Here is a 24238-nt window from a genome sequence, read left to right on the forward strand (position 1 = left end):
TAAACTTGAATGGATTGCAAACCGAATCAAAAACTGAAAAAATCGAATCGAAAACCAAAAATCCCACCCGTACTTATGATTCCTTGTGCCTCTAGACCTCTTCTTACCAAAAGCAGCATACTAAAGTGTACAGTAAATGCTCATTTTCTAGGTGACATGGCTCAAGCAGGTCTAATTGTTCAAAAATTGAAAATAATCAGATCAAATTTGACGACCCATACCCATTTATTCGTGTCATCTTCATATTGGGTAATCAGGTCATGTCAAATTTTGCCAGCTCTACGTACAATTGTCATAACTCAAAATATTTCACTTTCTCCTTGACATTATTTATACATCATTTAATTTACAATCAGAATTTTATTTCAAATGTTACCGAGAGATAAATGTTATGCGGTATACGAGTGTTTCTGTTTTTGGCTGCAATTTTTCAATCTAACCAAATGTGTATATTAATATATCTCTTCTAATTATCAGTAATTCATAAATTATACTAAAATAAAGGGAATCTAGTCCATTGCCAAAAAAAATAATTGGGTTGCATCTGCTTATAAATAGTTGGGATATCATTAGATAATGGAAAGCGATATTTTGGCCTTCCATCAAATCCGTCTTCTCAAATGGGTTGTCTAAATTGGCCCACATTTCAAAGTTAATTACTTGTAATCTGTCAGTAGCAGGTAACACCATTCTTCCTTGGAAAATGCTAGCTACCCCGAGTCAAGGCATGGGTCAGACTCTGAAAGCAATAAATGACGCCGTTTCAATACCCTTTTTTTTCCTTCCATTATCCCTCAAACGACGTCGTTTTAGCTTGGTTAAGGCAAAATCAACAACAGTCCCAAATTGCTCTCTTGCTCTCCGTCTCACAACAGCCTCAAATTGCTTTCTCTTTCTCTTCGTCTCACAGCCCTTTTATCCTTCTATTTCTCTGTTTCTCTTCCCCTTCGTTTCACAACCACCATCACACATGCCCAACTAGTTGGATAGTCTTCTATTCACTGCAGAAAGCTAACTAGTTTCCCTAATATATATAAGAAAAACTAATTTTTCCAAATTCAAGTAAAATTCAAGCTTCGAAAATAAGCCACTGCCAAAGAAGAGAGGACCTTAGCTACTGGGAAAGCCACGTAAAATCGAAACTCAACTTTCAAGGGTAGATGCCGAAACTCAATCTTCAGTTAGAAAATTTTTGCAGCTACCGTAAATGCCGAAACTCATCCTTCAATGACAATGCCGACACTCATCCTTGTTCAAACTTTCCTTTTTGTCTTTTGGTGGTGCCGATGGCTGGGTATATGTGATGGAACCCTGTGTGATGGTGGTTGTCAGGCTGATGGCTATCAGTGTGGTGGGTACCGATGATTGGGTACGCGTGATGGTGGCTATGAAACGAAGGGGAAGAGAAAGCAGTGGTTTTACAGAGAAATAGAAGGAAAAAAGGCTGTGAGACGAAGAGAAAGAGAAAGCAATTTGGGGCTGTAACAATTTTACCTTAACCAAGCTAAAATGATGTCGTTTTAGCTTGAATGAAAGGAAAAAAAAAAGTGATTGAAACGTCATCATTTATTGCTTTTGGGATTTGACCCGGGGCAAATAGTAGAACTGTTCTTCCTTACGAGACACAAATCTATTATTTTAACTTTTTCCTTATTTTTAATGCTACACGTGCCAAGCTAACCAACCTTCCCTTGTCATATCAAAGTTCCGTATGACACGGTTTTTGTAACATAGCTAGACCCTTTACTTTTTTTTTTAATTTCATGAGACTATTGTTTAAGAGTACAACTCATATTACATGAGATTATAACTGATATTTACAAATCAGACTATTATTGGGACTAGTTTACATTAATTTTTATAAATTGCTCAAGAGTACAACTCATATTACATGAGATTATAACATATATTTACAAATCATACAATTACTAGGACTAGTTTACATTAATTCTTACGAAGCACCGCTCATATTTTTACCCTATCTAATATTTAAGAAATGTCTACTCCACTCATATTTTGAAAGGGAGAAGATTATCTTCACTCAAATTGATAAAGGAAATTAAACCCTCATAATACATTGTGTGGATTCGAACCTATGACCTCACAATTATGAGATTTGGCTTCTAACCATTGGGCTAAAGCCTGATGGCTCCCTTTACTTGAACTTAGGTAACATGGCACCAAATATATTCGCAGCCAGCCAATTAAGCTTACGTTAAGGGGGCAAAAGAAGCACTCTAGGATGTAATTTCGCCAATACACTTAATTTGAGTGTGGGTAAATTTCAAGATGCTAAACCCCAGGCGTAATTCACACTAATAAAATTCATATGTTGTTTATTATGGTATCAAAAACTCATGCCTATAGTCTAGGAGTGTGGGCAAGATCACTTGAATTTTCTAAACTAGTCTTACAATTAAGTAATTAAAAAAAATAAAACTAGAAAAAATAAAATGTATCCATTTCATATGCTAAGGAAAGGTGAACCCTGGTAGTAAGCAAAAAAAAAAGAAAAAAGATTCAATGATAAACAGTAAAAATACGAAAATCAACACCTAGTCCAAAGAGAAGGATAACCTTGTTGTATGTTGTTCCTGTTGAAAATTCGTCAAATAATAAGATGAATATAGAAGTTAATTTTTTTAATCACAATTTTAAGTTTTTTCCATTAAATTTTTATTTAATTTTGTAATAGACTATCAAACTTTATAGTCTATCTATTATAACCCCTGCTGTTGGCATCTTCAATTTTATAGATTTTATATTATAGCCTAGTCAAATTTGTATTTTATTTTTATCGAAGAATTTCACAGCTCCACGAGTGATAACGGAAATACTATAATATTTGCAATATGTGTGTGTATAAAGTCTCAATCTGGTCCAGAATCCAGTACTTCATTAAAGTTCGCACGGCTTAATAGTTTTCACATACATTATACTATTAAACTCCACAATTTAATAGATTTCTCAGATTTTAACAAATGTAGGATTTTGAACTGGAACATTTCAAAACACACACACACACATATATATATATATATGAAGTACCAACCAACAAAATGACATCTATATATAAAAAAAAAAAAACATACACGTCATAATTCTATTAGTTGATTGTACCTAAAATAAAGGCACATAAAATTTTCACCCATAAATTTTACCTCATAATACAGCGCACACGTTGTTTCCGTCCATTTACAGCTAGTTTATTGCATCTTCTTTAGGCCCTCATGCATGTTCCGTTTGTATCGTAGGCACCCACTTTGCACCAAGAAACCAAGAGCTATAGCAAAGGATCCGCCGTTGTTGTTTTTTTCTTTTAAATGTGATTAAAGCAGGTTTAGTTTTCACCATTCTTGAAGCATATAAAGGCATATCCTCTGATTTCATAATCTTCATTACACCGAAAAATTTCTGAATACTTAACCTTGCTTGCATAAAGATGGCAGATCAATTATTTATTAAGCAGGCAAAGCAATATACCGAAGGTAGGCCAAGTTATCCAGCAGAATTGTTCCAATTCATCGCCTCTAAAACACCCGATCACGACCTTGTATGGGATGTAGGCACAGGAAGCGGCCAGGCTGCCAAACCAGTACGTATATGATATTCTACCGCATCATTAAAACTAAAATTCTCTAGTGATTTGAGTTATTAAATTAAGCAAAAATAATAATAATGAAAATAATAAAGAAATAAATTTTGATCATAAATAAATAACAATGCATGTAAGGTAAAACTTTTTTAAGCTTCACCCGATCGATCAAAAACTACCATTTTAGTTGACCTAGTTAGTGGGAATGGAGACCTCTCACTTTAGTGCCATTGGGCCCACTAAAATTTTCATACGTTTCTATAGCTTCCTATATTTTCTAATTTCTCAATTGTACGTCTTCAGCTTGCAAAAATCTACAAGAATGTCATTGCAACAGACACAAAGCCCAAAACAGCTAGAATTCGCAATAAAGCTCCCCAACATTCGGTATCAACTTACTCCTCTAACTATGTCCATAACTGAGCTTGAACAAAATGTGGCAACACAATCGAGTGTAGATCTAGTGACAATCGCTGCAGCACTACATTGGTTTGACTTGCCTCAATTTTACAAACAAGTAAAATGGGTACTCAAAAAACCTAATGGAGTAATAGCCGCATGGACCTACACCATGCCCGGAATCAATGAATCCGTAGGAGCAGTTTTCAAACCATTTGACACCGTTGATTGTGAGCCATTTTGGGAACCACAACGTAAATTGGTGGACAACAAGTACATGAGCATTGATTTTCCGTTTGAGCCTGTGGACGGGGTGGATAATACGGGGCCGTTTGATCAGTTTGTTTTAGAGAAGGTGATGGATTTAGATGATTACTTCACGTTCATACGGTCATGTTCAGGTTATCAGACGGCTAAGGACAAGGGTGTTGAGCTTTTGACAGATAATGTGATGGATAATTTTAAAGTTGCTTGGAATGAAGATGGCCAAAGTCAAAAGGTTGCTCGGTTTCCAATTTATTTGAGAATTGGAAAAGCAGGAAATTAGTTTATTTATTGCCCACACAACCTAAGTCCTTAACAAGGCTGCTCCTTACTACTGAATCTAAACCTCAACCTCAAGAAATTAATAATATATAGTTGATTTAGATCTTATTTAGAATTAAGGTGAAGTAATTTAAAAATTATTGTGAATTAAAAAAATTAAAGTTTAACAAAATTGGTGTAACATAATATATTTAATATTCAAAATAGTTTGTAATTCTTATAAATATCTTGACATCAGTGATATTTTTCTTATGATTGATTTTCGAAAATAATTGTATTTAATATTCAAAATAAATTGTAAAGCATGTATTCAAAATAAATTATAAAGCATGTATTATTTCATTTATTATATTTATTCATCGTTTACTTGATTAGATAAGTAGTTAATTAAATAAAACTACTTAAAAATTAAGTTTTTTTCTTTTTGGCTAACATGCATGCACATGTTTTGAAACGAACTGTGACTGCTGCTGAGATAGGACCTTTGGGCAAGTCTACATACATATACATTTAATCCTCTTAGGGGGTTTTTGAACCCCTAATTACGTGCAATGCAACCCCATGTTTGGTGCAGTAAGTGGTTGCATTGTGATGCATAATAATGCACCTCAATTTAGCTAATGGGGTAGTGGCAGCATTAGTTATTTTTAATAATAATAATAACAAATAAATATAAATTTTTAGTTTAATACAAAATTATATTATTTTATTTTATTTTTACATTATAATAATTTATATAAATTAATAAATTTATTATTTATTATTCAATAATATTATATTATATTTGAATGTTTATTATATTAAAAATATAACTAAGTAATATATTATTTAATTATATTATAATAATTAATATATGAAATTGATTAATATTTAATAAGTTAATATGACTAATAAGTACTTAAATAATATATAAAAATATAATATAATATTACATTATTTAATTATATTACAATAATGAATATATAAAAATTAATTACTTTTAAATAATTTAATATAACTAATAATAAATATTTAAATTTGAATAATATTAATTTAAAATTAATAGTAATATAAATAATTACATAAAATATTATTACATATACTACAGAACTTTTACTTAAATTATTTAGCACAATTCATTTTATTAGTGAATATGTTACAACTATTGTATCACCTTATTAATTTTATAATTATCTTATGGTATGTACAAACTTTAATTCTATCATCCTAAGATGACTTTTGAACTAATTTAGTTGGTTTTAACTATTTATTTATGTTGTGATATTATCTAGAGATTATTTGATTAAATTATTTGCTTCATTCTTTATTTCACAGGTTATGTATTTGGAAAATAATGAAAATAAATCTTATGCTGCTGAAAATTTAAGGCCATAAACTTCGATTTTTATGAAAAATTATTATATTTTTTAAATATTTATGTTGAAAAATAATGTTAAATTTCTACAATTTAAGAGTTCTATATTTAGTATTTTTCTAAGTACTTATAAATATTATTTTCTAAATATTTAATTAAAATTAATATAGTATAGTACAACACCAAACATAATATAATTAAAAATTAATACAGTACAGTGTAACACAAAACGTTGTACAATCAAACAAATTATTAATTTAAAGGCATTATCATTATTACCATTTATATTAAAATAACGAAACAAAAGAAATAATATTAATAAATAAAAATACTTTTTTAGTTATCAATTATTATATATACATAATAAAAAATATTATATATCTATATTTACAAATGTGCTAGTAAATTTTGTTCAATATTATGTCTCTTTCAGTTATTTGTATTCTTACCACAGTCACTATTAAAAATAAATTTTAGCAAAATTTAACTGATTTATTGTTAATTATTTCTATAGTATAACCAACAAAAATTGTTTTAAAAATTATGATAGAGTAATGATAGAGTCACAATTATCTTATAAAAACTAATATGGCATTAGGAGATTGATTGTATAAAATGATCATGGGTCCACATAGCAAAAAAATAATAATTATCACTTTTCAATCAATATCTTCATGTCATATCAATTTGTAAATATTAATTTACATAAAATTATTTGTGCTCTATTATTATGGGTTACAATATTATCAAACTCGCCACAAAAAACCTTAGAACTTAAACATAAGTTCTATTGATGATGAGCACAAGACATGGACCAAATTTTTTATTGTCTCAGAAGTTCCTCCCGGCGAATATGACTACCATGCGTCCCCCAAAATATAATGCCAAGAATCACTTCATTATTTTAAGCTTGGAGACCACATTGAGAAAAGATGTCTTGTTGCTTCATTACTTTCCTCATCCACAATGGGCATCTCCCTATATTGTTACAATTTTATGGAATGTTCAGAAGGGGGTGGCAACTTCAGTACATGCATAAAAAATTACCATTTGATTAAATAGAGTGGATCCAATGGTTGAGTTTCATCTTAGTGTCAAATAATAAAAAAATTTGTAAGAAATGGAAACCTGTAAAACCGGTAACTTGAAACTTTGTACCAATAAATGTGAAACACATACTATTAATCTTGATATTAGGACCATTAAACTTGAAACCAAAGTAACTTGAAACTTTGGGCAATGAACATGAAACTTGGGACCATAAACTTGCAATCCTAAGAATCATACAAATCATGAACCAATAAATATGAAACAACTATCATTAATCTTGATATTAAGACCATTAAACTTGAAACTAAAGTAACTTGAAACTTAGGGCAATGAACATGAAACTTGAGATCATTAACTTGCAATCCAAAAATATATACAAATCATGGACCAATAAATATGAAACAACTACCATTAATATTGATATAAGGACCATTAAACTTGAAAATAAAATAACTTGAAACTGAGAACAATGAACATAAAACTTGAGTTTATTAACTTTCACCCCTGAAAATCATGCAATTAATGGACCAATAAACACGAACACCTACCTCTAACTTGATACTGAGACCATTAAACTTGAAATTAAAGGAACTTGAGATTGAGAGCAATGAACATGAAACTTGAGACCATTAACTTGCAACCCTGAAAAATCATGTAATTAATGGACCATTAAACTTGAAACCACAAAAAACTTGAATCTGAGAGCAATAAACATGAAACCTGGGGTCATTAACTTGCAACCCTAAAAATCATGTAATTAATGGGCCAATAAACATGAAACACCTACCGTTAACTAGATATTAGGACCATTAAATTTGAAACTAAAAGAACTTAAAATTGAGGGCAATGAATATGAAACTTGCAACCTTAGAAATCATGCAATTAATGGACCAATAAATAAAAAACACCTATCGTTGACTTGATACTGAGATAATTAAACTTGAAATTAAAGGAACTTAAAACCGAGGGCAATAAACATGAAACTTGTAATCATTAACTTGCAACCATGGAAATCATGCAATTAATGGACCAATAAAGGCGAAACACTTACTATTAACTTGATACTAGGACCATTAAACTTGAAATCAAATGAACTTAAAACTGAAGACAATAAACATGAAACTTGCGATTATTAACTTGCAACCTTGAAAATCATACAATTAATGGACCAATAAAGGTGAAACACTTACTGTTAACTTGACACTGGGACCATTAAACTTGAAATCAAATGAACTTGAAACTGAAGACAATGAACATGAAACTTGCAATTATTAACTTGCAACCTTGAAAATCATGCAATTAATGGACCAATAAACACGAAACACTACCATTAATTTGATATTGGGATCATTAAACTTGAAATTAAAGGAAATAAAAACTGAGGGCAATGAATATGAAACTTGGAATCATTAACTTGCAACCCTGAAAATCATGTAATTAATGAATCAATAAACATGAAACATCTATCGTTAACTTGATACTAGTACCATTAAACTTAAAACTAATTTTTTATTATTTTAAAAATAATTTTTTATTCTTATCTAGCCTTTATTTTAAAATATTTATTATTTCATAATTTTTTAATCATTTAAGGAGCAACCGGTTACTCCAAGTTTTTTTTTTAAATATTTGGCTGCCAAGTGGCAGCTAAACAATGGCAACAATTTTTTTAATTTTTTTATTCCTTGCATGTACGTAGGCTTGGCAATTTAGCCCGACCCTATTTTTGGCCCGATTGGCCCGACCCGAATTTTTAGGGTTTTGACCCGAATTTTCAAGTTTAGGGTCAGGTTAGGGCCAAAATTTTAAAGCCTGAACAAATTTAGGGTCAGGGTCGGGCTTAATGCCGACCCGACCCGACCCGACCCTATTTAAAAAAAAATTACACAAGTTAACACACACACACAACATATCCTCACAACATCACACATTGTGTGTTTTTAATTTAATTGCATTGTGTTTTTATTTGTATAAGACATGAGTTTTTTTATTTTTTATGTTGGGTTGTTGAATTGAATTGTGTATGACTAAAATGGTTGTGGAATTATATTGTGTGTTTTTAATTTAATTGCATTGTGTTTTTATTTATATAAGACATGAGTTTTTTATTTTTTATGTTGGGTTGTTGAATTGAATTGTGTATGGGTAAAATGGTTGTAGAATTACATTGTGTGTTTTTAATTTAATTGCATTGTGTATTTTTCATGTTGAATTTTGAAATTGATTTGTGTGTGGGGTTGAAATAGTTGTGGAATTGATTGTGGAAAGTGGAATTGAATCGTGTTTGAAATGATTAAGTAATTGCCGAATTAGTTAAAATGGTGGTGGGAAATGAGAATTGAATTGTGAGGTTAACTATTTCGGTAGGGTCGGGTTGGACCCGACCCGATGTTTCAAATAGTGTTCGGACTTATTTAGGGTCGGATTTCAAATTTCTTTTGATCGGATCGGGTAGGGATTGGCCAAGCCCGAGCCCGACCCGACATTTTGCCATGCCTACATGTACATGATACATGCATGTATTGTAGCAAAGGCCTCAAAAGAGAGCGTGACAAAGACAAATCCCATTAGCCATCCTATTATAATTAAAATTCCTTACAGCAAAGGACCAAAATGTAAGACAACTAGGACCAATATCTAAACAAATTGAATTAAAAAAAAAAAGGAGCTGGTCTCTATCTTGTTGAAAAAGGAAGAATTCGGGTCAAAATTGAATACTTTCAGAAGTTATCCAAGTCCAAGTTGGCTTCCCCAGATAAACCCCAACAAATTAATTTTTAATTAAAATTTGCCTTTTTGTCTGCTTCATGAAATTCTAAAATCTATATAAAGAAGAAACGAAATGAGTAGATTTATCTCAATTCTAAAAAATTCTCAATACTTATATTTAGAAAAACAGAAAGATGGCAGAATTGTTCATTAAGCAGGCAAAGCAATACGAGGAAACGCGACCAAATTACCCAGAAGAATTGTTCAAATTCATAACATCCAAGACAAACATTTTGAATCACAAAATGTTTTTAAATTGATCAAGTTTTAAGATAAATTGGTGTGTACAATACAAGTTTTTGGGTTAACCAAAATTCAATAAGACGCAAAATGATCTCTAAGGCACAACCGGCATACCACATGTAACCAACTGGCAAGCCGTTTGCTTATGGTTGCTCTCGGGTCGACTTTTGGATAACCAGATTGGAAAACCGGTAAGCCGTTTGAGAAAATTTTATTTCTGGGCAAAAATCGGTCAACCGGTTATGAAATCCGGAAAGCCGGATTCGGTTTGGAACTTATTGGACACAAATCGGTCATCCAGTTATGAAATCCGAAAAGCCGGATTTGCAAAGCTTCTCTTCTGCCTCAAAACCGGCTAGCCGGTTATGCTAAACGGTAAGCCGGATTCGAGCTTTTTTAAGGACTATTCATCTTCTTCTCTTCATTCGGCAATCTGGTTCTCTCTCTCTCTAAAATCCACCATTTTTTTTATCTAATCAACACCATTCATCACCTTAAATCATCTCTACGATCATTTTAATTGATTTAAAATTACCCATTTTACTCAATATCTTGAAAATCTGAATTTGTGCATTTTGAGTATTTCAAATTACCACTTCTATAGTGTGCTCTCCTTATGGATTTTACAATAGTTTTCTATTATATTATGCACCTACATTTTCATATGCATTGTTGCTTTCATTGTGGATTGATGATGATTATTGTTTGATATTTGGATGTTTTATATTTGGATAATGTGGAACTAATGTGCTTGTCTTGAGATTTTGATGATTGATAGGGGGAGCTTTTTACTTTTTTTGATGATAAAGAGGGAGAAATGAGATGTAAGGGAGAAATACATCTACTTTGAGATTCTTAAGCATATGAGATTTTTCTTAAGTTATATTGAAATGTCACATTAAATCTTTGATGAGTTTAGTTGTCTTGATTTCTAAAATGTGATTAGTAATTATGGAGCTTGGACAGTTAATAATATGCATGCCAATTTGGTAAACAAATCAAAACCTTTTTGCAAAGAGCAATTTTAAAAAATTCGGTGTGAACTTTGGATGATTTGATTTCTTGATGTTTTTTATGATTGATGGTTATATGTGCGTTGCTTGATGAATTGATGGAGTTATTGATTTGTTATAATTGTCTAAGCTTATATGGAAGTGTTTTTTAACCATTTTTTTTATTTGAGGATTTGCTCATTTTTAAGGGGAAACTCTGCTGAAATTTTTGCTCGTACAAAATTGGTAATATCTTCATCGAATTATTTTTAATGATATTGTTTCGATTGCATCTATCTATCTTTCTTTTTTATGATGAAGGGGGAGATAAATATGATATGTTTTTGGATAAAATTATTTTGGTTAAATTTTTAAATTGACCATATATTTAGGGGGAGCATATAATATGATTTTGGATAATATGCATTTTGAACTTTTTTGTTGTCCAAAGGGGGAGATAAAGTAATATATCATTTCAATGTTATCAAAAGGAGGAGAATAATAGGCACTTTGAGTATTCTTTTGATGATTGATATTTGATTATGGTGATGATTTTGGGATATAAAGATGATTTGATTACATAGTTGTTTTATATGATAATTTTATGTTATGAGTTATTGATTTGGTAATTGATGGAATAATGGTTTATGATATTTTGGTGTGATGATTTATATATGAAGTTGGCTTGTATCATGATTTATAATAATTTGGGAGTAATATTATTAAACTTGTATTTGAGGTAATGCTTGTTGTTAGGGGGAGATTCTATCGAAATTTCTACTAGGATAACAGAGGTAAAAATTTTGCTACTCTTATTCTTTTCCTTTAAGTTTTCTTTTTTGATGATGAAGGGGGAGAAAAATACATGTTTTAAATTTGTAAAAATTCTATTCTTTTTCTTTTCCATTAATTTTTCTTTTTGATGATGAAGGGGGAGAAGAATACATGTATTTAAATTTTATAATTTAGTAAATTGGCAAATTGTAAGGGAAGCTTATATTTAGGGGAAGCAATTTGTGGAATCATTCTTTAAATACATTCAAGGTTTGTCATCATAAAAAAAGGGGGAGATTGTTAGCATATATGTATCCATAATGTTGATTTTGATGATAACACGCAAGATTAAGAATGACTAAGTTTTTAAAAACTCAAATTATTTTAAATAAATCATTATTTTCATAATATAAAGGCTTTATACTTAATGAAAAAATGATTTTATAAAATTAGTTGTTTTCAATTAATGGTCTAAATTGAAAAAGTTTTGAAACTTTGGAAATGAACTTATTTATAAAGTTTTATGACAATTTGGGCCATAGCATAATTATAGAAAGTTTTAGGGTAAAACTATAATTTTAGAAAATAATTTCACTGTAGCAATCGGCTAACCGTTTACTGAAAATGGCTAACCGATAATTTCCAGAAAGCATGTTATGCAAAGTATTGTTAAAATGATGATTCTGAAAAATAACGGTGAACCGTTTACTGAAAACGGTTAACCGATTATTTTCAGATTGCTAACCTTGAACCGTTTAGTAAGAACGGTTAAACCAAATTTGTTTTACAGGTCTCTGGAATTTAACGGCAAATGGGTAAGCCTAAACGACAAACCGTTTATTTGAAATTTAGCCCAACGGTAACTTTTGACCAGCCTAAACGGTTAACCGTTAATGGTTAACGGTGAACCGTTTTCGGGCAGACAGTTTGTAACGGCTAGTTTTTCAGCTCGAACTATAAATAAGCTCATTCAAATTCAAACAAGATAGATCACAACATTATCATTGAGCTTATTTTTGAGAATACAATCTTCAAAGAGCTTTAAACACATTCATTCTTCATCTATTCACACATTGGGCGTTGATTTGTAATCTTAAATATTGTGTGAGAGAAAAATAATTTGTAATCTTTTGTTTTGAGTGATTGTAAGTGTTGGGATACAATTGGGTTAAGAGATTGAGGATAATCTCTTGTTGTAAACGTTTATTGACACCTTGGAAGTCAATTGTAAGCATTTGAAGCCTTGGAGGCTTGCTTAGTGGAATCCTCAAGCCCGGGTGAGCTTGGAGGCGTGGACGTAGGCGGGGATTGCCGAACCACGTAAAAATCATTGTGTTTGCTCTCTCTTCCCTTACTCATTTATTATTGTTTTTGATTCCATTAAGGCATTAGATTAAATTGTTGTGTGGTTTGCTTAGCTTAAATTTTAAAATCCCAATTCACCCCCTCTTGGGTTGTATAACTAGAATATCATGGATTACACGGTAATTAAACTTTGTATTATGAGCTATTGTTTAAAAACTAGGGATAAAATAGGCTACTACATCAAACCTAAGGGGTGAAAAGGGCTTTTTCTTTAAGTAAAATAAAAGAAAGTACATTTGAAGCGAATATAGACTAAAACCTCCAAGCAAAGACTAACCACAAGAAAAAACAACAGAAATAGCAAAAGCAACAAAAAAAAAATACATAGAAAAAAACTAAAGAGAACAAACTAAGGTAGAGCCTAACAAAAGAAATTATAAGCAAGTGAGCTAATGCCTAAAGTGTCGCTGATGATACTTGCGTCCATTGACTAATGTGAAACCTTTTTTTGAACCAGAGGCATACGTGCCAGCAATGATGAAATTGGGACTAAGGTCAAGCCCTCTAGTATCCTCAGGCTCAGACGAGAAATAAGCATCAGCTGCTGTCCCATCAGAACGAAGATTCTCATCAGATTGAAAAGGAATATTTGTATAATAGAAATTAAAACCACAACTATAGAGTGAATATTAATCAACATCCAAAATCATATCATCATCATCACCAATCATATCAACTAGGCTCCGTAGAGAGGAATCCCCAAGATCTCAGGGCTTAACAGCTAGATCACAATTGAGCAGAAATGGTAATATCATTAGCAACAATATCATTAGTACTATCAACACGCACTCGACCAACTAAATCCTCCTCATCAACTTGAGCATCAACTTGAGCAGGAATGCTAGCATCCGGAGATGCACCCGTAGTACCAACGATCCTTAGAGGCTGAACCACCCCTCCAGAAGTAGGTTGCTGAGCCAATAAAACCACAGATTGCCCCTGAGCAAAAGAAGGCTGAACAACAGGCCTCCTAGCCCGATTATCTGCAACAATGTAGTAAGGAACATGGGGAACCTAATGCTAAACATGTACATCAAACATGGGTTGCTTACCCTTATCTCGAGAATCTCGATTCTAAGCACACCAATACGCTGTTGAGGCTTACGAAATCCAGAATTAGTTACATAAAAACCGTTTGTAGAATGACCTAGGCATTTACAGGAAGCACGATAGGCAGGAGCCTACTAAAAAACAACATCCTGCCAAAATTCGAAATCACCCTTACCAATCCAAAGGTCGGGAATAAAGGCCGCAAAACAATATACTCTATCAAAACCCTATCAATAAAATTAACAGAAGCAGTAACATGGTCAACACGCAAAGGTTTCCCGGTAACAGTAGCTATAGAATATAAAGTTTCTTTGCAATAAATAAAGTGAACAGTTAGTACGGCAAAGAAACCCACGTAAGAACCACAGAGACTCCTCAGAACACCAAAAAGCTGCGAACCATTTAAAAATCGTCACAGCCCTACCACTGACATACCATGTCTGCCTAACCCAAATTCGGGAGTAATCTTCCTCCAAATGAAGCCTAATCAAAACATGGCGATTATCAAGCAAGGAGACCAGTGTACTTCCTTTTAAGCCTAAGGAAACAAAAAACTTTCTAATCACTTCTATTGGAGGGCGGCCAAAAAGAACTTACCTACTAACTAGAGACATCTTAAACAGTTCAGCTATGTTTGACACTTCAGCAGCAGTAAAATGGATAGCAGGCTCGCCTCGATCGAGGGTGCCCGTCTTAATAGATAAAAAGGATGAATCTGCAACAACATCATCAAAGAATTTAGAGGCTCTAGAAGCAGCATTAGGATCAAGGATAGATACAGGATTGACTACAGAAACATATGATGGCTAGGAGGTGGTATTGCAATTAGGGTTGAGAGGACTTGTGGTGGTGAAACGAGTTTGAGTGGGACCACGAATAGGAAGCGCACCACCAGAGATTGGCTTGTCTCGATTGAGGGTTTGAGAGACGTTACATGCATGGTGTTGCACAGAGACATTAGGCTGGTTCTGTGTAACATGGGTGGAGGGGGGATAACAAGGGTTCGGTGTTGTGGTGGAAAGCAAAGGCTGTGGTTGTTTGTGCAAAGGTGGTTGATAGGAGGGGGCTGGCAGTGGTGTATAGCCATTGGTGGCAGCTAACAGAGTTGCAGCACGGGGTTGGTTAGAGATATGAGAGTGGTGGCTAGGGTTTTAAGAGATCACGGATTGGTGGGCATCTGACGGCCCACTGATGACGTAAGAGGGTTCCAGCGGCTGAGAAACGCTGTCCAAGGTTGCTAGTACGGTGGCGTCGGCTGTTGAAATGGGAACACGCAAACTAGGGTTTAAGGCCGTGGTTGATTTAGTGGCTTGGGATGTCAGTAACGCTTGGGGATGCTCGTGGTGTGTCATTAAGAGTTGTAGCGGCGGCTGGATGGCATCGCCGATGGCTGGAAATCCAATGGCGGCTTCGGATGCGTTTTGAGTAGAAGGCTGCGAGCTTAGCGCCAAGGTTTTGCGGTTGTTGGGAGGTTAAAGAAGACGGGACACCATGGAGTTGGTTGAGGATATGGTCGGTGGCATCTGGGGGTCATCACCGACGGTAGCAAGTGTGATGGCGATGACGGGCGGTATTTGAGATCTTGGTCTCGGATTTGCTGTCTAAATGATAGACACTCCAACGATAAGTTGTTCAATGTATTATTTTTCAAAATGTTTGGACTATTGGATTCAAATCTAAGAGTCCCAAAATGGGATCCTGCATTTAAAGTGCGAGATTCTGCACTAGACCCTAATGATTATATGTTCTAATAAATCAATACTTCATGTTGATATGAAATGTCTTATATTATTAATGTTTTAGTTATGGATTCACACTGGAAATCCATTTTTCGAATCCTTTTAATCTCTAGTGTCAGATAATCTTTTGTTTTTAACCTTTTGAAGAAAATAAATTGTGGACAAAATTGGATTTGTTAGTGTTGTCTTTCATCAAAAATAAAATTTAATTTTGTCGAAAATTTTAATTTAATAAATGATAAATTTGATCAAGAAGATAACGGCTCATTAGTCAATATATCTGAGGATAGTTTAGGAATATTAAATTTTAGACAAAAATGGGTTTTAACTTTGACAATGAGTAAGGAGCTAACTGCAAGTTTTTGTTATACTAGGATAAATAATATAAATGAAAGAGAGAGTAAGGAGCTAACTGCAATTTACCAGTGATTAACTCACAAAAATATAAAATGCGGAGTATGGTGTCACCGGGCCACCATAGTCGGACTCGTTTATGGAATTTAATTTTTCCCTACATTTCAGATTTTACAATTTTTGAATAATATCATTGAAAGAAATTTTGATGAACACAATTGTAGATTCAAAAAAGTTCAAAGTATTATTGGTTTCTCATGTTTAAAAAGTAAAGAACTTGGTGTATATATACACTTGTTTGTACTTGTTTTTACCCTTATCTTTTTAAAATTTTCTTAGCTTCTTTTTATAAATATTCCACTTTCCTAAGTACAGTAATTCTAATGTCATTAATCTTTTATGCAAGAAGATGGTTTTCTTACAACTAAGACAAGAATATATATCTTTATTTTAGGAATATTAACCTTATTTCTTTGTTTTGAGTACTGATGTCAGATGAAAGGCTTAGTGATCACTTCATATTTTAATAGATTCCAAAAGATTTTGTAATATATAAAAATATTACTTAAAAAACTTATATTCAATGAAATTATCCAAATTTTATCGTGATAATTGTAGTGATATAAAATGAGATATAGATTACACAATAAAAATGAGGGAATGATGAAAATTTTGGTTGAAATAGGAGAGAATGAACATAGGTATTAAAGGGAAAAAAGCTTTGTCACAAATAATTCTTTTTATCCTTACTACTTAAATAATAATTTATTTCATCCATGTTTTTTAAACAATAGCTCAAATCATCCTTTCGTTAATTTATAATCAGTTTAATTTTATTGAGGGCAAAATATGATTTTAAGAATATACAAACATTTAAAAATAAACCTCTCAAATATAATTAGATAATATCTCTATATAAATTTAAAATTTATAGATAACTTAATGAATAAACAATGATAACACTAAATATGTAAAATATATATTTAGGAAAAAAATAAAAAGACATAAATTTAACAGGCACTAGAGTGGGTTTTATTTTTATTTTTTTATCTTTTAACTTATTCCTGACTTTAATATGATTACTTGTCCCTGATTGAAAAATTATTATAGATATATATATATATATGGTGTGTGTGTGTGTACACACACACACACACCATATATATTCACTACTACAAAACAGGACAAAGATGACATATAATACATGACAAGCATACTATTAATTGTCATATATTAGTTTAGATGACTTTTTTATTTTTATTTTTGGAAGTCATATATTATAAAATTATTTTTACTTGTGACATAAAAATGACTCACCACTAAATAAGAAGTTATCTTTAATTAATTAAAAGGTGACTCTTATTTTTAAAAGAGTAATGATAGACCCACAAACTCTTGTACAAACTCATGTGGCATGATAAGATTGGTTGAATTAAATATCACTTGGCCCACATGATTTGTTTTTATTATTTCATATTTTCATTCAACCAATGAATTAATTCCACGTCAGTTTGTACAAGAATTTGTGGCTGTATCATCACTCTTTTTAAAATGTGTCATTTATTTTGTAGTATAAAAATGCTACTTTCCGTCTTTATTTTCTTTGTCTACCGCGAAATATCATTGTCTCCCTATTTCAACCTCCATTCTTCTAGGACTTTCTTTCTCTGTAAAATTCCCCTTCGCCCATACAAAACATCTTCATATCTTCTATTTCAAAGTTCCAAACTCACTCTTAATTTCACTCATTATTTATATAGACCCAAAATCGTAAACCCTAACTGTTCACACATAGTCGAAGTCAAGACAAATTGAGAAGAAATCTTGAAGCTCTGGACCACACATGTTGGCAAGAAGATTATAAAGCTTGGGACCACATCACTATCAAGTAAATTGTTGAAGCATTCGGCTACCTTGGATATTGGATTTTAAAAATTTTGGTCCCCACATTAAGTTACTTTCTTTCCTTTTGTTTAATCATGTTTGTGAAAGAAAATGATAGATTGTTTGATTGTGGGTGGCCTACATGTGTTGTTTTTTTTTTCTTTTCTTTGTCTAATTTACTCTATTTGAATAGCAAATGTTGACAATATGGATGAACAGTAAAGTAATTTCTAGGGATTAATATTTTAGGGAAGTTACAAGTTTGGTCAAATCATGTCATGCTCCTTTGAAATTTAATCGGGTATCAATCTCAGAACCTCACGACTTCTATTCTTGTTCTTCATAATCGTCAACTTGACCTCTGTTGTGCAAATTTTAATGTACTCGCAAGCGCACAAATCTATTATAGTATAGACTAATGGTGACGAGTGTCGATCCCACAAGGAGATGGATTTTAATTATGTGTAGAATTAGTTTTGTAAATGGGTGGTTGGATTTGTGGTGGAAATGATTTGGAATATGCTAAAACTTAAATTAAAATGGCGAGAATAAATTCTAAAATTAGAATTGAAATGACAAGAATAAATTGAAGAGAATTCTATTGAGATGACGTACTTGGGTATCTGGATCCATATCAACATGCATCATGGGCTAAATAATCTTTGAACAATAAATGGGCTAGACCAACGAGAGCGTAACTTACCTGGGAATAGGTGCAAGCGAGAATTGAATAAAATTACTTTCTGACCTGGAGTGAACGATTTTCTCATAATTTGCTTATCATGGAAGACTTTCATTCGTTGCTTGTAAATCTTGGCATTTTCGTATGCATCATTGCAAATTTCTTCAAGTTCTGCCAGTTGTAATCTTCTTTCTGAGCTGGCTTGCTGCATGTCAAAGTTGAATTTCTTGATGGCCCAATACGCACGATGCTCGAGTTCCACAGGTAGGTGGCAAGCTTTTCCATACACTAGCCTGTATGGTGACATCCCAATCGGGGTCTTGAAAGCCATTCTGTATGCCCATAATGCATCATCAAGTCTTAATGACCAATCTTTCCTGTCTGGCCTCACCGTTTTTTCTAATATGTGTTTTATTTCTCGATTGGATATCTCAACTTGGCCACTGGTTTGCGGATGATAAGGGGTTGCCACTTTGTGTGTGATTGAATACTTTGTCAAAAGAGCTTTGAATGCTTTGTTACAAAAGTGGGCACCACCATCACTGATTATTGCTCGAGGGAATCCAAAGCGTGAAACAATGTTGCTTTTCAAAAATCCTATCACCACCTTGTGATCATTGGTTCTACATGGAATTGCTTCTACCCATTTCGATACATAGTCAACAGCAACCAATATGTATTGATGGCCAAAAGAAGGGGGAAAGGGTCCCATGAAGTCGATACCCCATACATAAAAAATCTCAACCACTAAAATTGTATTTAGTGGCATCATGTTCCTTCGTGTAATGCTCCCCATTCGTTGACACCTATCACATGAAGAACAAAAAGTGTAAGCATCTCGAAATATAGTTGGCTAATAAAAACCACATTGTAAAACTTTAGTTGCTGTTTTCTTAGCACTGAAATGGCCTCCACAAGCTTGTTCATGGCAGAATGAAAGAATATTCTGAATTTCATTTTCTGGGATGCATCGTCTAACAATTTGATCAGCACAATACTTGAACAAATACGGGTCATCCTAAAAGAAATTCTTTATCTCTGCAAAGAATTTAGCCTTGTCTTGCTTGGTCCAGTGCTCTGGAAGTTGACCTGTAACAAGATAATTAACTATATCAGCATACCATGGTAATACTTCCACACTCATTAATTGTTCATCTGGAAATGACTCATTCAATATTAATGGCTCTTGTAATTGTGTCAAAATGGAGACGAGAGAGGTGGTCCGCCACAACATTTTCTGTCCCTTTCTTATCTTTGAATTCCAAGTCAAATTCCTGCAAAAGTAACACCCAACGAATTAGTCTAGCTTTTGCATCTTTCTTTGTGAGAAGATATTTAAGAGCAACATGATTTGTGAATATAATTATCTTACAACCAATGAGATAAGATCGAAATTTCTCTAATGCAAACACTACTGCTAGCATTTCTTTTTCAGTAGTTGAATAATTCAACTGTGCATCATTCAATGTCATACTAGCATAATAAATAACATTGGAAATTCGATCAACTCTTTGTCCTAATACTGCTCCTACTGCATAATCAGATGCATCACACATGAGCTCAAATGGTAAGCTCCAGTTCGGGGGCTAAATGATGGGTGATGATGTCAACAAATGCTTTAATTTTCCAAACGCAACAAGACATGAATCATCAAAGACAAAAGGTACATCCTTAGCAAGTAGATTGCATAAGGGTCTAGAAACTTTGCTAAAATTTTTAATGAAACGTCTATAAAAACCAGCATGCCCAAGGAAAGATCTTACTTCTCTGACTGTTTTGGGTGAAAGAAGATTAGAAATGAGATCCACCTTGGCTTTGTCAACCTCAATACCTTTGCTCGAAATGATGTGACTGAGAACAATACCTTGTTTTACCATAAAATGGCATTTCTCCCAATTTAAGACCAAGTTCTTCTTAATACATCTCTGCAGAACTAGTGTTAGATGATGTAAACATTGATCAAACGAATCACCAAAGACAGAAAAGTCATCCATAAAGACTTCAAGGAATCGTTCAACCATATCAGAAAAAATGCTCAACATGCATCGTTGAAATGTAGCAGGTGCATTACATAATCCAAATGGCATTCTCCTATATGCAAATGTGCCAAAAGGGCAAGTGAAAGTAGTTTTCTCCTTATCTTTTGGTGTTATGAGAATCTGATTATATCCTGAGTAGCCATCTAGAAAGCAATAAAATTCATGGCCTGCTAATCTATCTAGCATTTGATCAATAAATGGTAAAGGAAAATGGTCTTTACATGTGACAGAATTCAACTTTCTATAATCAATGCATACACGTCATTCTGTAGTTACTCTAGTGGGTATCAATTCATTATCAGCATTCGTAACTACTGTGACTCCTGACTTTTTGGAGACAACTTGCACATGACTGACCCATGAACTATCAGAAATGGGGTAAATGATACCTGCGTCTAATAGCTTAAGGACTTCTGTTCTAACAACTTCTTTCATGTTAGGATTTAACCGACGTTGCATCTCCCGAGTAGTTTTAGCATTTTCATCAAGGTGAATGTAATGCATACAGTCTACTGGGTTTATACCTTTAATGTCTGCTATGGTCCATCCTAATGCCCCTTTGTGCTCTTTCAAAACATCCAACAATTTATCTTTTTGTTCGTCATTGAGGGATGCTGAGATGATTACCGGTAGAGTACTTTCTTCTCCCAAAAATGCATATTCTAATGTGTTGGGTAATGGTTTGAGCTCGAGTTTCGGTGGTGATTCTGATGATGGGATGAGTTTCTTCTCTAATAGTGCTAGTTGTTCAACTCTTGACTTCCATTTATTAGTATCCATAGATGGTGCTGAGTCAAGCAGGGCGTTGACCTCATCAACTAATCTGTCAATATCAAAATCCAAACCAAAGTGAGTTAAACATGTTTGTAAAGGATCATCACTAAGGTTTGAAAGAAAAATGTTATCAACTATTGTTTCTATTAAATCCACATCAACAATTCCATCATCTGCATTGTGAGGTTGTTTGGCAATGTTGAAGATGTTCAGCTCCATAGTCATGTTGCCGAAGGACAACTGCATATTTCCAGTCCTGCATTGAATGTGAGCATCCGCAGTTGCCAAGAAAGGTCGGCCTAGAATAATGGGGATGTGCTTCCTTGAATCCTGTATTGGTTGAGTGTCAATTACAATGAAATCAACAGGAAAATAGAACTTGTCTACTTGGATAAGCACGTCCTCCACAATACCATGAGGTATTTTCGTGGACCGATCTGCAAGCTGTAAGACCACTGGAGTTGGGTGTAATTCTCCCAGTCCAAGTTTCAAAAATACTGAGTAAGACAACAAATTTACACTAGCTCCTAAATCCAACAAAGCATTCTCAATTGTGTGGTTCCCTATACTACATGAGATAGTGGGGGAGCCTGGGTCTTTGCATTTTAAAGGAATTTTATGTTGGAGTATAGAACTAATGTTTTCTATTAAAAATGACTTCTTTTGAACATGCATATTTCTCTTTTTAGTACAAAGGTCTTTAAGAAACTTGGCATAAGATGGAACTTATTTAATAACATCAAGTAAAGGGATGTTAACACTTACCTGTTTGAAGATTTCAAGAATCTCACCTGTGGATTTTCCCTTCTTGCCTTTAGCTAACCTCTGGGGGAATGGAGCTTTCGGAACATATTCTCGTGGGTTGGTTTCTTTTTTCTCCTCCGGTGATGAGTCCTCAACATTCACAGGTACAATTTGATTTTCTTTTGTCACCGGCATCTCTACTTTGTTGTCGACTTCTTTTCCTTTTCACAAGGTCATGACTGCTTTGACCTCTCCATGCTGCTGTGGTGAACTGGTACTTGCTTCATGCACTCCTTTAGGATTAGGCACTGGTTGACTTGGAAACTTACCTTTCTCAACAGTCATTGCCAAGGTTTGAACTGAAGAAGCAAGTTGTCCCACCATCTTCTCGAGGCTTGAAACTGATTGGGCTTGTGAATTGAAGCCTGCTCTCAACTCATTTCGTAGTCCATCAATGGTGCGGTTCTGTTGCTCAATCGTGGAGTGAGTAACATTCTTGAAATTCTAGAATGCATCCTCCCATGGTCTGGGTTGAGAGTAGTTCTGGTTTTGATTGTATGGTATAAATGGTGGCTGAGAGGCTTGAGGAACTTGAGGAATTGGCTGCATTGGTGGAGCTGGAGCTGTTGGTCCATTATGTAGGAATCCTTGAGTCTATGAAAAATTAGGGTGGTCTCTCCATCCAGGGTTATATATGTTGGAGTATGGGTTGTAATTTGATGGCTTTCTCATTGCACCTATGGCATTGGCTTGATCTGGATATGAGTCAGGGTCATGTGGCTCTGTTGATTTAGCAGTCGATAACGATGCTATTTGCCGAGCAAGACCTTCAACCATCTCCTTGACTTCTTTGATTCCCGAAGTTGACTCGCCAATGTGAACCTCATTCACTCCTTTAATTCTTCTAGTATTCCTGAATGATCGACTCCGTTGTTGGGAATTATCCGCTTGTCGCTGAAAGAATTCCCAAATCTCTGATGCACTTTTTGACATTAGCTCTCCTTCACTTGTTGCCATTAGCCATTCTTGCACATTCGGCAATAATCCCTCCAAAAAGTATTGGCATTGGTGCCATTTCTCATACCCATGATGTGGACACTTAAAGAGTAGCCCATTGAATAGCTCCCATGTTTCAAAAAACTGCTCGTCCTCTCTCTGGGTAAACTCCGAGATTTCCCTGCGAATAGCGTTGGTTTTATGCACTGGGAAATATTTATTCAAAAATTTTGTTACCATTTGTTCCCATGATGAAATGCTATTAGCAGGTAAAGTATTTAACCATGAACGAGCTCTATCCTTTAAAGAAAATGGGAATAATCTGAGTTTAACATCATCGTCTGAAAAATTTTCATATTTAAAAGTTTGACAAATTGCATGAAAATCATTCAGATGATTATATGGGTCCTCATTTTCTAGGCCATAGAATGTTGGGAGACAATTTAGCACACTAGGTTTTAGTTCAAAACTCCTAGCAGCTACATTTGGGTATCTTATGCATGATGTGCTCAAATTAGCTAAAGGACTGAAATAATCCTTAAATGGCCTCTCCTGTGGTGCTTGTAAATCCATTCCAAATTTATTTTTAATGTGCCTGTGTGTGCGAAGTGTTTTTTCTAATTCAAGGTCTATAGGTTCAAGATTAGGTAATAATGACCTACGACCATGCATGCAAAACAAATAAAATAAAAATAAAGATGGGAACAAAACAAATAAAAATAAAGAAGAGGGAGAAATTACGATACTAACCTTATTGCGCTATTACAACCTTTCTATAAAAATACACAAAAATAAATACGTGAAATAAATTAACTAAAAATTAAATTAATAAAATAAAATAAAAATTACAAAGAAAAATAAATTGAAAATTAAATTACAGAATGTTAAA

The 24238-nt window shown here is 33.4% G+C and overlaps 1 non-coding gene and 1 pseudogene across 1 annotated transcript; both read left to right on the top strand.

Annotated features, from left to right (window-relative positions):
* Positions 1-3442: 3442 nt before the first annotated feature.
* On the top strand, positions 3443-4541 carry LOC102623407 (uncharacterized; annotated as a pseudogene).
* Positions 4542-23434: 18893 nt separating this feature from the next.
* On the top strand, positions 23435-23538 carry LOC127900183 (small nucleolar RNA R71). Its single transcript, XR_008052197.1, has one exon. It is a non-coding gene; the product is annotated as a small nucleolar RNA R71 (small nucleolar RNA).
* The last annotated feature ends 700 nt before the right edge of the window (positions 23539-24238 follow it).

The sequence above is a fragment of the Citrus sinensis genome, chromosome 9, assembly GCF_022201045.2.
Source record: "Citrus sinensis cultivar Valencia sweet orange chromosome 9, DVS_A1.0, whole genome shotgun sequence".
NCBI classification, from domain to species: domain Eukaryota; kingdom Viridiplantae; phylum Streptophyta; class Magnoliopsida; order Sapindales; family Rutaceae; genus Citrus; species Citrus sinensis.